At 49.3% G+C, this 12,512-nt stretch overlaps 1 non-coding gene across 1 annotated transcript; it reads left to right on the forward strand.

The window, feature by feature from the left end:
* The first annotated feature begins 3,921 nt into the window (after window positions 1–3,921).
* On the forward strand, window positions 3,922–4,056 carry LOC117196391 (small nucleolar RNA SNORA57). The gene has a single exon (XR_004476554.1). It is a non-coding gene; the product is annotated as a small nucleolar RNA SNORA57 (small nucleolar RNA).
* Window positions 4,057–12,512: the final 8,456 nt, after the last annotated feature.

Consider the following 12,512-nt stretch of genomic DNA (forward strand, 5'->3'; position numbering starts at 1 on the left):
GGAGGTGTCACCTCTGGCCTTCAGAAGCCTTGGCATTGCTGAGCCTGACATTTTGCCCTGGGGAACAGAGCTCCTCTAAGGCTGTCATTAACAGAGGGCAGGGGCTGGGATTAAGGGTGGAGGGGCAGAGGCCTCTGGTCCCTGGTTTAGGCAAACCTGAAACTAATCTAGGGCAGGATTAGTCAAGACTTCAAAGGTGAATAAAGGTCCGGAACTTCCATGCTATCTGGCTCACCACTGTATCCCCAGTCCCTGGAACAGCCTGACAAATAATAGGTGCTCAATAAATACCTGTTGGGCTTCCCTGGTGGCGCAGTGGTTGAGAGTCCACCTGCCGATGCAGGGGACACGGGTTCGTGCCCCGGTCTGGGAAGATCCCACATGCCGCGGAGCGGCTGGGCCCGTGAGCCATGGCCGCTGGGCCTGTGCGTCCGGAGCCTGTGCTCCGCAGGGGGAGAGGTCACAGCAGTGAGAGGCCCGCGTACCAAAAAATAAAAATAAATAAATAAATAAATACCTGTTGACTAAACAAAGGACTCTTGAAAAGGGTCAGGGGAGCAACTTTTCATTCCTTTTTGCTGCCCGCAATCCCCTCTCTACTGCACCGGCACCACGTAATAAAAAGCCCAGGCAGGAGTCAGGCCAACAGTGTTTACAGTAGTTGGTGGAGAACTTACTGTCCTCAGAGCAGCAGGCCACCCCAAGGAGAACTTTTCACCCTTAGCTCTGTCAAACATGTTTGATGGATGCAAAAGTTATTAGGCTGTAAATCGGGAAATTTAAGTCTTAGGGACAGCCAGCCTCTAACAGTGACAGATGTGAAAGCGCTTTGAGAATATTTTCACATTTTATGGTCTTATACTATCCCCATTTTATAGCTATGAAAACTAAGATTGTAGGCAGCACCGGATTACACAGCCGGGGAGTGGCAGCGCAAGCCCTCAGGTGGCTGCGGCCGTAAGCACCCCGTCTGCGATACTGCTCCAAACCCAGTCTGAAATCACCTGGGGGTGGAGGCTGGGAGGCGACGGTATACGCGCCCGGGCGACAGGCCTGGCGGCGCCCCCTGCCGTCCGTCGCTGGGGCTGCCGCTTCTCTGCGTGGCGCTGCCCTCCCTCGGCCGCCTGGACGAGCCTCGGGCCCCGCTGCAGGCAGGTGTGAGCTTGAACGCGCTGGGGTGCTGGGGGCTGGAGGCTGCTCGGACCTTGTACATTTGACCCTACTCTCCGGTCTGGATCGTTCTATCACTTTTCCCCAGAACAGAATATGGAAGAGCCGGGGTTAGGAAGGAGGAAAGAAAGAAGAGGGAATATGTATAAAATAGATAAGCAACAAGGATAGGTTGTACAGCGCAGGAATTATAGCCATTATCTTGTAATAACTTTAAACGGAGTATTATCTGTAAAAATACTGAATCACTACACTGTACACCTGAAACGAATACAATATTGTAAAGCAACTATACTTCAAGTTTAAAAAGGAAGGAAGGAAAGGAAGGAGGGAGGGAGGGAGGGAAGGAGGGAGGGAAGAAGGAAAGCAAAGGGTGAAGGAGAGGAGACATCCAGCCTCCCACCACGGCCCCTCCGCTTACTCTCACTTGGGGTCCTGGGCATAAACCGATGGTCAGGAGAGCCCCATTTCAGGACATAGTTATTTGAACAACCCCAGAGAGCTGTGACCAGCTGTGCCAGGCTCAGGGGCTCCACAAATGAGCAAGACTTAAGCCTGTCCCCTCAAGAAGTCACAGCCCCATGGTTGGGGGATGTGGAGAATGGGAGGAGGAGATGGATAGGGTCACCTTCAATCCAGCCTGAAAAGTGCTGTGAGGAAGCAAGTCCAGGCGCTGGAAGTGCTGAGAAGGAGATGACTGTCTCCACCTGAGCGGTCAGGGAAAGAGGAGAGCCTGGGGCTGCCACTGCAAGGATACATCAGGGGCAGGGCTGTTGCAGACCGGGGATGAGCATCTACAAGGACCTGAAGACGTGGTCACCATGAGGAACCCCTGCCGCTTCCTCTGGCTGTGGACTCCCCCTTGGAGAGAGCAGCCTCCAGTCCAACCTCATATCTCCCTGTTTCTGCCCAGCCTGCCCTGGAGCTCCCAGATAACCTCCAGGCTCTGGACCTCTCCCAGGTCCCCCAGTGCACGTCAGCCAGCAACCTCTGGCTCTCTTGACTCCTGGTCCCCTGTTCCCTGATCCCCACACCCTTTGCCAACGAGGGCTTCAGGGGGCTTACTTACGGGGGAAGTTTGACCCCACTGTGAGTCACACTCTCCATCTACCAGGGAGCCTTCCTGTAGCTCCTCATTCAGCCCAGGAGTCTCCCCACTTCTCTGGCCAACAGGCTGCCCTTATCTTCTCCCTTCAAACCCCCCAAACTTCCTTTGCCAACCTCAGCATTTTCAGGATAGCCTCTGCATCTACTCTACTGAGGCAGGGGTCTTCAGCTGACACTCCTTCAACTTCTCTTTCTTCAAATCTATACCTCTCTCATCTCCCTTTCCAGTCTTACCCATCTCCTGTCTGTGCTCCAAACAGCTTTCTGATACCTCTCGATATACAGATGATAGATAGATAGATAGATAGATGATAGATAGATAAATAATATATAAACTCATGTGTGTGTGTGTGTCCTGTTGGTTCTGTTTCTCTGGAGAACCCTGACTAATACATCCCTTCCCTCCACTTCATCCACAGAGAGGGACATAGCCCAGGCTTCCTTCCATGGAAATTCAAATAAGTGTGACATCATCATGAAAGTCCCAGGAGTGCTTTGGCCCTCTTCTCAGGCCTCAGGGGCCCAGCTCGAGCATCACCCTGCTGGCCTGTCCTGCAAATCTTTCCAGGAATAGCCTGGCTCTCGGCCCAACACTGAGGAGGTCTCTTGCACTGATGAGACAAGATTACTAGAAAATGGATTTAATTTGAAGAAAATGTTGATAACTGTGACAAACATTCACTGTGCAGATTACATGTCAATGCTAGCGAGTCACCCAAACCTCTACTTCCATCAGATTTAGTCATTCATTCACTCACCCAACAAATATTTATTGAATTCCTACATGTGCCAGATGCTGTTTTAGGCTTTGAGAATGCAGTAGTGAATAGTTACATTCATGCAGGGAAAGACAGACAAGAAACAAACAGAAAGATATGTAATATGTTACAGGATGATAAAGAGCTATGAAGAAAAATTAAGCATGGTAAGGGATGGAGAGGTGACTGAGGGAGGTGTCTGATTTAGGGAGGATGCCTGGAGAAAGCTTTTCTGTTAAGGTAGCATTTGAACAGCAGCCTGAATGAGGGAGTGAGCCACACAGGTCTCAGAAAAGCTTTCCAAGCTGAGGGAACAGCAAATGCAAAGACCCTGAGGCATAACGTGCCGGCATCGTCAAGGAACAGCAAGGAGGCCAGTGTGGCTGGAATAGAGTGAACAGGGAGAACGTAGTAGGAGAAGCAGTGGGAGACCAAGTCACGAAGGGTCTTAGGTTAGTGATAAGAACTTTGGATTTTACTCTGAGAAAGATGAGAAGCCATTGGAGTGTTTGTCCAGGGTTGTTGTGCTAACTCCATAAAACTCATAAGGAGTGGAGAAAAAAGAAAGGGGGAGGCATCCAGAGTTCCTGTGTCCGCCACTCCTGGGCCACTAGGCGCCCCAGAGAGACCTCTGTGACTGCATTTTCAACAGCCATTGCCTTGGCTCCCTACATTGTCTCATCCCCAGAGGGGGATAGCTTTTAACCTTAGGGAGAAGCACCTGGGGATGGGAGAGGGTAGTGAGGAAGAAGGACCGCCAGGGCGACATGTTGACTACCATCTCTCCTCATTGATGCTTGTGCTTTCCACATTGCTTCCATTAATCTCTCTTCTTTATAATCCTGACAACTGTCCTGTCAACAAGCCACCTTAAAAGTGGTCTTACCCTCCTTTTCTTGGCGGGAATCGGGCGTGCGGTCCCGGTCCGCGTAATGTACGGAGGTAGAGGGAAAGGGCTCCAGCCCCCTTGGCGTCATGTCTTCGGTACCAGCAGGTTCTATCCTCAAGCACCGGGACACAGGGGAAAAAAGAAAGAAAGAAAAAGAAAAAAATGGAAAAAGAAAAATGTGGTCTTGTAGCAAATGTGCCCATGGAGACAGCTGCCCCTCTTCTCTTGGCCCACCAGAAGTTCATCTGCACCCTGTGCCTTCTCCTTGATTACTGAGGATTGCAACCTTGGAGCTTGGAGAGGTACCTTCTTGGGTCAAGGTGCACAGAAGCTTCTCTGCTCTTTCCTCACTTTCTGTTCCTACCATCAACATTCTACAGCTATGGCCAACCGCGTCAGGCCCTACACACCACTTCATTCCATTGTGAGGTAGAGTTGGGAAATAAAGATGTAAGAAAGGAGACCAGGGTGGGGGGGAAGTGGGGAGAAATAAATCAAAGAAATGAGGAGCAGAAGCAGGCATTTCATCCCTGGAGAAGTAGCTCAGGAAGCTCTGCATATGGGAACAGGGGCAGGACTCTGCTTCCCCAATTGTGTCCTATAAAGTCAAGAATGATAGCAGCAGGAACCTCCACTGGAGGCTCCCTGGGGTCAAGTCACAGTGTTCTATCCCAGAGAGCTCAGCCATGGGAGAGAATGGAGCCCTAGGCAGGAAAATTCCTCCTGGTGGGAGAAGCACACTGTGTTCTCCCGCTCCAGAGAAATAACATTTCTCCTCCTTGTCCAATTCTTCCCTTCCTGCCTTGGTTGTCAGACACATCTGAGTGCCCCCCCTCTGCCCTCCCTCCATATCACGTGAAGCTAGGTATGGTTTCTTAGGAGTGGAGAGTTGCAATGACTCAGCCTGGCCACCTGCATCCATTTTCCAGCTCTTTGGCCTCTGGCGCATCCTTGGGGACGGCCTCCACATCACAGAGCAAGATATGCCATCTCTGCCTTTGCTGAATCCATATCCAAGAGGATTTTTCCACGATTTGTCACTTTCTGAGAGGGCTTACATAAAAAGTGTTTCCAGGGCAAAGCAAAAAAATAATCAATGGAACTTAGAGCAATCCTAGGAAAGGCTTGTCCAGTGGAGAAGAGAAAGTTCCCTGCCCCAACTGAATCACTACTCCTGCACGGTCCTGATCCTGCAGGAACCCAAGAGCCCTCGCTCCTATGAGAAGGGCATCCTGGGACCCACACCCCAACCTCTTTCCTCAAGGCAGCATGGAAGTCCTTAGCTCTCGTGCAAAGCTGCCAGGGAAGCAGATAGAAAGTGTCCTCCTGTCTTATTATTCTCCAGGTGCTGATAGCGCTGATTAAACTGACTTCAGCCCAACCTCTTCTCCGAGCTCCAGCCTCATTTCTCCAACTGCCTACTTGACCCACTTGGATGTCTAATAGACATGCCCAAGTCTGGATTTCCTCCCTCAAACTCCAAAACTTCTCTGCTTGCAGTCCATATCTCTGTTAATGGCACTGCTATTCACACAGTTTCTCAAGCCAGAAACATGGAAGTCATACATGGAGTCTTCCTTGCCTACCACATCTGATCTTCCTGTTCTATATCCAAAATGCGTCTCCAGTGTCATGACATCAGATCTCTCAGCTGAAAGACTGCAATAGTTCTTACCTGGTCTCCCCGCTTCCACGGGGCCCTCTCCAATCTACTGTCCCCATAGCAGCTAGAGTAATCTTTCAAAAATATAAATCAGATCACATCAGCCCTTATCTAAGCCTTTTCCCTTTCTAACTTTTTTACCATGACCAAAAAGCTGTGCATTAATATGCCTCCCGCCTACCTCCCTAGTCTCATTTCATGCCACGTTCTCATTTGCAGTACTTCAGCCATGCTGCTTTCCATTCCTGGAACACATTTTCTTTCCCATCTCAGGGCCTTAGCATATCTTATTTCCTGCTGCCTGCGCATTTTTGTCCCTCCACCATATCCTTCAGATCTCAGCTTAAATGTCACTTCCTCAGAAAGCCTACTCCCAACATCCTTTCTAAAGAGGTCTCCCCTCTAATTCCTTGCTGTTCTCTTTTGCTGTCCCATTTATTTCCTATATAACACTTAGCCAGCTGGCGTTAATTATTGTTTACGTGTTTATCATCCATCTCCCCTGCTTTTTTCTGTCATCCCCACAAGAATGAGGCCAGGCCCAGAGGTGGACACATCAGTGACTCCTGCTAAGTGGTGCTGAGGGGACAGAGGCAGGGCACAAGGGTCCCTGAGGAAAGAAACCATGTCTGACTTGTTTATCACGGTGTTCTCATTGCACAGCACAGAAACTGGCAGAAGCATTAACTGAGTGACTGGACGGATGAGTGGGTGGGTGGGTAGGTGGATGAGGGAATTTCAGCCTTGGGCAAAATCTATAGGAACCATGTCCAAGGAAGAGGAAATGATTAGACAGAACGGACCCTGCATCTGCAGGAACCTTACAGACCCAAGTTCAGGGATGTAAACAATGTCATTTCGGTAGCTGGATTGAGAAAGGGACTGTGAAAGGTCAGCCTAGAGTGTACTCAGGTGAAACCTGCCTGCTTCATGGGAGGGAGAATTAAAATCAAAAGAACGAGGAATAGAGTCTGCTTCTCTCCTTCTTCACCTTTGACAGAGCTGTTTAGATTCCGGTTAATCCTGTGGGTTGATGATTGTGCTGACCTAGGATGATCCGTAATATTCTGGGACATATTTACATGGTAGACTTGACTCTAAAATGTCAGCATCCCTCACTGGTACATTAGGAGATCAGCTCCCTGGGGAAAGGGCTGCTGCCCACTGACCCCCAGCAACCCTCACAACCAACAGAAGAGAAACCGAAGGAAAGGAGAGAAGACTCCAATAGAGGGTCTAGTGGGAAGCACAGCCCACGCTAAGCGTTACTAGAATGGGCACACAGAGGAACATGCAGGGCCAAGGAGAGGAACAAGAGAAGATGGAGAGGGCTCCCTCATTAACCCCGAGCCATGGGTTCCAGCCCAGCTAAAAAAGGCATTTCTGATTGGCATTAGTATTTAAGACAGCCAGTCCAACAGGCAGAGATGACAGAGATGAGAGGCAAAGTAGACTCAAATGAAGCTAGATCATGGTGCCCAGGGTTTCCTGCATCAGTGGCTGGAGAAATGGACAGCAGTTCAAGGGTTGTAAGTGGATGTGGGGCCCCAGGCAATCTGGGTTCAGGGAAGTATTACCAAGTGAACTAGGAAGAAGGGACCAAGGTAGGAGCCCAGTCTATGGATATCCCAACACAGCAAAGCAGGAAGAGCCCAACCAGAGGCCCAGCCTGGTGCTCCCCATGCTAGGCGTACCAGTAGGAAGATGATTCCAAGTCCCCTGGAATGGACTGAGGCTGCCATCAGGATTGCCTCAAGCCCTGGCCTGAGCTCAGCCTTGGAAGCGGCCACATCAATGATTGCCGTCATGAGGTGCTGGAGGGACAGAAGCCGGAGCAGCAAGGTGTACGCAACACTGACAGCATCCCAGAAAACATCAGCGTCACTTCTCACACCAAGATGGTGGAATGGAAGAAAAATGTCATTGTCAGGTGCTTTGGATGACCAGGAGATACCCAATTTCCTTCCCCTGCGGGGTCCTTCAGGAGCTAGCTGTCTAGCCTGGCTTGGGGACTCTCCTCTCTAGCCTCAAGGAAAGGTCTCTCCACCAAAGGCCTTTTTTTTTTTTTTTTTTCGCGGTACGCGGGTCTCTCACTGTTGTGTCCTCTCCCGTTGTGGAGCACAGGCTCCGGACACTCAGGCTCAGCGGCCATGGCTCACGGGTCCAGCCGCTCCGCGGCATGTGGGATATTCCCAGACCGGGGCACAAACCCGTGTCCCCTGCATCGGCAGGCGGACTCTCAACCACTGCGCCACCATTGAAGCCCCTCACCAAAGGCCATTTTATGGCTCGCTAGTTTGAGCCAGGACTCAGGAGAAAGAGGAACCTCCTCCCTGCCCTGCCCTGGCCTTCCCTTCATTCTGCTTAAGAAGTAGCCTCCAGGTAAAGTAGACAAGAATAAGGGGCCATCCTTCCCCCAGGAGCCTCACAGCTCTGTGAGAGATCACCCTATCCGGGACCTATGACACACACCTTCTGGTAGCTTCCCCAAGGGTTGCAACTAGCCACACCACTGGTGTTTGGCTCCCAGCTCACTCCAAGGTCTGCCAACAAAATTCTCTCTAATCAACACTGCTCATTCTGGAGCTGCTCCCACGGGGAAACAGCATGGGCAGAGTCTATTTCACAATCGTTGGCTTCGCATCAGGACCAAAGGAACAGGGTGTAGTGGAAAGAGCACTGGGTTGGGAGTTAGGAGTCTGGATTTAGCCCTGCTTCCGACACTCACAGGCGAGCCTCCCTGTCCTGTCTCACTCACAATGGTACAGTGGGCGGAGGAGAAGCTGTCTGTGATGTGCATCTTACTGTAAGCACTTTTCGTAAGAAGAGGCCCAAGCCAGGGTTGGCTCCCCTTCCCCCAATTTACACAGGTGACCCTGATCCCTGGCCATAGATGATTTTATCAAGAGTGAGCCTGTCCCCTACCAGGCCCAGTGAACACCTTTTCTCGAGGAATCTGGAATTGGGGAAGCAAGAGAGAGAAAAGGAGGCTCATGTGAACTCAGGAGCAGTGGGAAATCGTGTTTTCTCGCCGTGCAGTCTGGAGAGCAGAGATATCCAACCTGCAGTGAGACCGGAAAATGAGAAAGATATGCAGGAACTGGCAGCCATGAGGGCAAGGAGAGCTGTGTGCACTTTTAGCTCTGGGTTTCAGGGCTCCCTGAAGCCCAGATGTATCTTTTTTTTTTTTTTAAGGTGGCCTTTAAAAATGGGTCCTGGGACTTCCCTGGCGGTCCAGTGGTTAAGACTCCACGCTTGCACTGCAGGGGGTGAGGGTTCAATCCCTTGTTGGGGAACTAAGATCCCGCATGCTGCATGGCACGGCCAAAAAAATTAAATAAATAAAAATTAATTAATTAATTTTTTTAAAACCACTAAAAAAAAAAAAATGTCCCTCCCAGGTCCCAAGTTTCCAGACAGCTTCTGAGTGGTGAGTGCTGACAGGGGCTGTCATGGGTCCCGCTCATCACTGCCCTCCGGGAGGCCAGGGCAGGCGCTGGTTCACATTTGCATTTCACCCCCACCCTGTGCTTTGGCCGCAGAAGATGCTCCGTCAATTTTTGTCAGGTTAAGACAGATGGAATCCAAAGACATCCATTCCTCTGTGAGGGATGCTCCCTGGAGCCAGGCTGGCAGCTGTCCCTTCCTGTGCAAGGTTGTCTTTGGTGCCAGCCTCACGGCCAGTCCCATGGAATCCATGACCTGCCCGAGCCCTTCCGGTCCTGCAGCCCATGACCCTGTGTGAGCCCAGGACTCACCCCCAGTGCAGCTAGCCCACAGCTTCCCAGGTTTTATTTTCATTAACCCAACTGGAAAATTGGACTGCGTTCAGGATTGTGCTGAAAACCAGATGCTGGAGCTGGGCTCCGGTTTCCTAGATAAACACACTGGAATAATATGCATCTACCCATGAAATACTCTCTGTGGCGGCACGTGGCAGCTCTCCAGAAGAAAGAAAAACAGTGTCAAAGCTCCATTTGAGGCTTCTCACTCCCCCTTCCTGGCCAGAGGCTGGTGAAAATAGCCAAGTTTTTTGTTGGCCCCATTGCCGGCCAGCTCCCTCTCTGCTGGCTCTCCTCACCCTCTCCCCATCTCTGGCCGGGAACATATCAGCTTCTAAAAAGAATGTCAAGCCTTCCCCAATTCCCCTGTCTGGATGAAGGCCCTTCTTCTGAGCTCCCAATGCACTCTGTGGACCCCCATCCTCCAGCAATGAGAGAGTCCTGTGATTGTGTGGCTCATCTGATTCCTCCAGAACCACTCAGAAGCTCCTTGACATGAGGGAGGGAGCCTTGTTCTCTCTGGCCCAGGGCTGGTGAAGATAGTTGTTAATGTTGCTGAATGAATGAATCAAAAGAAGTTACACCAGCCACGCGTGAAGGAGGCTTGGGTTCCGGAAAGCTCTTGAGGTCTGCTTTTCTCTGCGCGAGTGTTTTCACTCATCCAGTGCTCACTAAGCTTTCACTTTGCAGCAGACCCCATGCTTGGTGTGGGCGTAGCAGGGATGATAGGAAATCCCTGCCCTCAAAGAGTCCACCATCTGCTAGAGGATATGGACCCAAGGGATGTGGTAGCTGCATGAGGTTTTCTTTCCCCCTCGTCCACTTCTTTCCTACAGATAACCCCGCCTCCTCCTTTGGGGAAGGCTTGTCTCTAGATAGTCACAGTAGAGTGGTAGAAACTCTGTTAGCACAAAAAACCCAGGCTACAGGAGGCAATCAATATTAGAAAGAGGATGACTTATTTTATGGATGTTTCTCTCTGCTGATTTTTAAAGACATTAAGACCTGAAGACTTCAGGATATAATGCCACAGCTCTGGAATGGAGTTAGGACCCTGGGGGAGGCCAAGGAGTAGAGAAAAGAAATAGGATCATAGGGAGGTGAAGAGAACAAAGGGAACACTCCCATTTGCCCATCTAAGGCTACTTCTGTAAGGACCGATGAATGATTTGATGAGACAATTAAATCTTTTGCTGAATCTCCTGGACTCTACAGGTGTACATGAACCCCTGAGAGTAAGAGGTACTTCTGGCGGTAGACTGTACCCACTCTACACTCCACCCGGGTGTTACAAGAATAGTCCAAGAGTTACAGAGATACTTCAAATCTGGCATAACTGGGAACGAACAAGGGCCTGTATGTAGGAGCATAAAGAAGGGGGGCAGCTTTTTAGGGGAGTCATGCCCTCATTCAGGAATATGTATGGTCTGACATTTGGGTTCAAGTCCTACCGTTGTCCTCCTTGTCCCCTCTGGACCTTGGCCCCTCTGGACCTCAACTGCTCAGGTGAGCGGTAAACATCCTATCACACTGTGCACTGGGGAGCAATGTGTGAGGATGAGCACATGGTTTTGCAGGATTGCCAGGGGAAGCACAGTTACAAGCCCAGCTGTTGTTGTTGTCAGGGACATTTCCTTTTGACCCACGCACATAACTGCAGTTCTGCTCCAGTCCACACGGTGTTTCTGTGTTCTGAGGACAGTCAGATCCCAAAGTGGCATTCAACCACTGCCCCCTATCCTGGCCCTTGGCCCCTGTCATTAGCCAGGAAAGAGGTCAGATCTTCTTCCAGGAGAGTAGGGAGAGCAGAGCAGATTTCTCAGTAACCTCACCATTTGATATAAAAGCAAGCAAATAGCAAAAAAGACTTGATATAGACAATAAAATGTAATCAACATAAATGCAAATTAGGTAATTCCCTTTTTTATGTGGAAAGGGAATTAAGTGTTTAAATTAAGAAGACTGGGACTTCCCTGGTGATCCAGTGGGTAAGACTCCGTGCTCCCAATGCAGGTGGCCAGGGCAACTAGATCCCATGTGCATGTCGCAACTAAGAAGCCCGCGTGCCGCACTAAAGATCCCACATGTTGCAATGGGGATCCTGTGTGCTGCAACTAAGACTCAGTGAAGCCAAAATAAATAAATATGTATATAATATATATTTTTTAAAAACGGTGTAAAAGGCAAAGGGAAATTCTCCTTTGCCTAAATAAATAAATAAGACTGAAATCAGCACAATTATGGTGGCATCTGTAAAGACCACTTTTATTTATAAATGACAATGACACCGTTTTTAGTGTACTTCAGACTTCTGTGTGACTGCTTTTCTAGGAACTACAGCATTTGCTTTTGTTCTAAATAAATGACAGCTTCTATAGGAGGACTCAGTTGAGAGCCAGGAGGCACTGAGACTCCCAGAATCTGGGAAATGGGTGTCCTGTTCTGATAGAGGGAATCAGAGGTACACCGGAGAACCACTAAGCCACTTCCATTTCAGCATCTTCCAATGGCCTGTGTATATCCTTTATCCAATTTTCTAATAGCACTTTTTTCTTTTATACAGGCTTATGTTTGCTATATATATTTTATGAATCTCAACATTTTGTTATATACTGATATATACTGCAAATTCTCCCCCAACTCTACCATTTTTTTTTTTTACTACCTTCTTGATCCATGTGTGAGTTCACTGTTTGGACCTGTTGACTTTTCTCAAGGAGAGAAACTGTGAGACAAACCCAGAGACGAAAACTCAAAGAGGGAAAACTCAAAAAGGAAGGATTAGAGACTGAGAAAGGGAGAGCAGAGGCTCAGAAAGGTGGCCAGGGGCTGAGAAGAGGAGAGTCAGAGAAAGATAAGAACTAGAGAGTGGGGGACAGAGCTCCAGAGTTTCTTTTGTGTTTGTAATCTGTTTATGGTGTCTTAGCTTGCACAAAAGTTTTCAATATTATGTAGTCAAATCTGCCAGCCTCTTCCAGGTTCTAAATTTTTGTCTTACTTAGAATGGTCTTCCCCACCCCAAGATTTAAAAAATACTCCCATATATTTTGTTCTAAAATGTTTTAATTTTTGTTCTTTAGTATTACTTCCACAACTGAATTTTATTTCTGTATATGTGTGGGATAGGGATCTAACTTAATTCT

The sequence above is a fragment of the Orcinus orca genome, chromosome 8, assembly GCF_937001465.1.
Source record: "Orcinus orca chromosome 8, mOrcOrc1.1, whole genome shotgun sequence".
Taxonomy (NCBI): Eukaryota; Metazoa; Chordata; class Mammalia; order Artiodactyla; family Delphinidae; genus Orcinus; species Orcinus orca.